Source organism: Galeopterus variegatus, unplaced genomic scaffold (genome assembly GCF_000696425.1).
Source record: "Galeopterus variegatus unplaced genomic scaffold, G_variegatus-3.0.2 Scaffold3115, whole genome shotgun sequence".
NCBI lineage: Eukaryota > Metazoa > Chordata > Mammalia > Dermoptera > Cynocephalidae > Galeopterus > Galeopterus variegatus.
The window spans coordinates 141,735-145,728 of record NW_007729226.1 but is presented as its reverse complement, the minus strand read 5'-3'; positions in this window follow the sequence as shown (position 1 = coordinate 145,728).

The following is a 3,994-nucleotide window of genomic DNA, read 5'->3' as shown; positions in this document are numbered from 1 at the left end:
ATAGGATATTGATTAAATTAATTGTGGTCTATCCCTACAACGGAATACTTTGCAACCATCAAAAATAAAAAGGTAAATCTATGCAAATTGACATGGAAGTGTTTAAGATAGTTATTTAAGGGGAAAAAAGTTGCATAGCAAAGTAATCACATTTTTGTAAAATAATTGGTATATGTATATTTGCGTAAATGTAGAAGATCTTGAAACAATATATATCAATCTGTTATGAGGATAATTTCTGAAAAATGAAAACAGAAATTATGGGAGACATCTCTATTCTATTTCTTTCACTTATATATAGTTCGAATGGTTTTACAGTTTGCACTACATCTTCAGAAAATAACAAAATTGAGAAATAACTTTAAAATTGTTAAGGTTCTTTTCTCACTTCCATATTCTTCATTGTTAGCAAAATGACATTTTCTAGAACAAAAAAAAAAAGTAACCACCTTGATTGATAAGCCAGCTGAATGAGTTCAGAGTCATAGGCAATCTGTTTTCAGCCAGAGTGTTAGTTCATTCATAGAGAACTTTCAAACATGGGGTTAGGAGAAAAGCCCCAGGGAAAACCATCCCCAACTCCTCTACAATTTTTTCCCTAGTTCTTCACTCCGATGGTGGCTTTAGCCAGGGACAATGAGTGGTGAATGAATAAGTTTGGACAGGAAGTTGCCACTCCAACAGGATGCTTGGCAGAAGAACTGAACGCATGGGAGCTCTGGGAAGCAAAGGAAACCCAGCAGCTGCAGAACGGGGCGGGCAACTGTGCTGTACGCAGAAAGCACGGGACATGGGATCGTTGAATTTGGGTTGAGTAGCTCCTTTATGATTGAATTAGAAAGTCAGATTAAGTCTTTGAGCCTTATGTTCTTCATCCGAAAGGTGGGATTAATGATACCTATCTCTCAGGGTTATGGTGAAGATGAAATTTAAATATATATGTGGAACACTTTGCAAATAGTAACAGAGCATACACATGTAAATTGTTATGCTACTACTTGTGGAACGTGTTAGCTAGCAGTAGGGGGACCATCACTCTCAGCTCATGACGACAATGCACCGTCACAGTGCTAGGATTGCCACATAAAATACAGCAGGCCTAGTTAAATNGGTGCGGGCGACACCAAGCCAAGGGTTACGATCCCCTTACCGGTCACAAAAAAAAAAAAAAGAAAGAAAAATATCATAACGTCAAAAGGTAAAGGATAAGCTGGAGAAAATGCTTGCCACACATGTAGTATAAAGATTCCTATACTTTGTAAAAAATAAGAAAAAGTGAAAAATCCCAAGATAAACTCGAAAAGAAAGTGATGGAAGAGGAAATAGGTAAATTCCTTAGGAAGTGCCATTTAGCAATTTTTCTTCAGATGAAAAATGTACACACTCTAGCCTAAACATTCCACTTCTAGGACTCTATGCTCTAGAAACTCTTACAAATTGTAGTATTTGTTATAATGAGAAAAATCTGGAAAAATACAAATATATATTGATAGGATATTGATTAAATTAATTGTGGTCTATCCCTACAACGGAATACTTTGCAACCATCANAATTTAAATATATATGTGGAACACTTTGCAAATAGTAACAGAGCATACACATGTAAATTGTTATGCTACTACTTGTGGAACGTGTTAGCTAGCAGTAGGGGGACCATCACTCTCAGCTCATGACGACAATGCACCGTCACAGTGCTAGGATTGCCACATAAAATACAGCAGGCCTAGTTAAATTTGAATTCCAAATAAAAAATGTTTTTTGTTTTGTTTTTGTTTCAGGATAGGTATATGCCATGCTAACTGAGCACAAATTGGCATTTAGTTTTAAGTATTTTCTATTGTTCTCTCCTCATTACAAATAAATTAGATGCGTCTCCCCAACTATTTTGAAAACTGAAAAGGAGTACAAATCATATATATATTCTTGGATCCTCCAAGGTGCTTGAACACTGTCATACCTGGAACCGGTACTAAATAAGCGAGAATAAGAGCAAGGATTTGCTTTGGATGTCGTTAGCACCTCGCATACCATCAGTGTGTGAATCCACATCCTAATCGCCATGGGCCCGTCTCTCATTTGACTGCTCTGGAATTGTGACTCTGCGGGTGCTCAATTCAGAAACTGGCCTTAACTATGGGAGTTAAGGAAAGAAAGTCTCAGAGACCTAGCGTGATGCACACCTGTTTGCTCCCATACCAATATAATAACTATGGGATGTGACTGAGTCTCCCAGGACTTGCCTTAAAATCTTAAAATTCCTTTCATACTTTGTTTGAGTGTTGCCTCATGGTGTGCTTCACTAGAAGATAACTAGAAATTTTTAGACTGCATTCAATTTATTTAAAAAGAAGAAAGATAATTTACGCCTTTAAACACGGAAATGAATTCAAGTTTGGCTGCGTTTTAGGCTACTGGATTTTGAAAAGAAGGCAGGCAGCCTTTCCTAAACACTGGTCCCTGTCATTCTTTCTTACATGGCTTTTTCTTGCTAAACTTTTCAATGAGGTTTTGGAGCTGCCGTAAATATCCCTGGGTTAAAAGAACATATTCAATCAGTGTTTGGTAAGAAGGGAGAAAACCTGCAAAATATAGGAGTCACCTCTACCCATAGATAAAATGACAATCTAGATGCACTATGCATAACTAATAGTGTATTTTTTTGAGAGAAGACACAAAACTTCCTCTGGAATTCCTTGATAAAATATACACTTGAACCACCAAAAGGAAAATGTGACAAGGAACTACTTTGCATACTGAGTTGCGGCCATGGTTATGTGGGAGTATACACCATTTCCAATTAAACAAAGACATAGGCAGTAGAAAACCCTGTTAAAAAAAAAAAAAAAAGCCCACGGAGTCTCTTTGAGAGGAGAGTAGAATTTTCACTCTACCTTATTCATTAAAGTTAGAAACTGCCATCCCTTTAATGAGCAGCCCGAGGGTGGTGAAATTGTCTTGAATAGCTATATTCCAGGGCGTGCTTGGCATCATCACCGAAACATAATGTGGGATTGCAATTGTGTGGGGGCTTTTTCCCAGTGAATAGGAAGTGATCAAAGATAACATTGCCTGAGAAAGAATTAAAATAGTGTAACATTGCATCAAGTTATAGCCAATGCCAATCATTATATGGATGAATGAATGAGATCCTTTAAATAATGGTATAGACGTGCTGTGGCATTCAAAATATAATGACCGACTTCAGTGGGGTTCAAATAAAAATGCAGAAGCACGTGCCCACTCATCTGGCCAGAAGAGTGAAGTGTAAGCGCGTCTCTTTAAATAGATCTGCAAACCACATCCTTCATTTCCACCATCTAGAAAACACTGGACTATAGGAGTAAATTAATTCCCAAAGCCTGCCTTAGGAATTTTATCTTAGCAATCGGAAATGCTATGTACGAGGAGACTAGGAAAATTAGAGGCACAATCAGAAAAAAACTAATGTAAAAAGGATTTATATCATTATGGCGTGATCACCTTTCCCTCTGTGAAAGTACAGGAAAGGAAAGCACAATACAGGAATTGAATTCATCATTGTGCAGATGAGGGTTCCTGGCATATAATGCTAGACAGAGCTATTTACTGGAAAAAGTGTTGGTTTATTTACATGCTAAACAGCACCACCTTCTAGCTTCGGCCGACTGACAAATAACAGCAAAGCAAGGAAGAGAAATAAAAGGCCATCTTTCCTATTCCAGAGAGAATTGGAACAGGACACACAGGGATTGTTACAAATTCAAACATCTTGACCTGATCATTGTAAATTGGAATGCCCAGCTTCTCCAAACATCTCCAAAGAGATAATCTTTGCTTTTGTGCTAAGAAGAATTTTAGCAAGGAAACTTGACTGCATCTAGCAGGAGGGATGAGAGAGGGGAACAAAACAAAACAAAACACCCCGCCCCCCAATCTAGGAAGGCTCCATATCACAGCTCTTTCAGGATATGGAAAAAGTAAAATTTAATCTTTGACAGAGGATGCATAGACAAG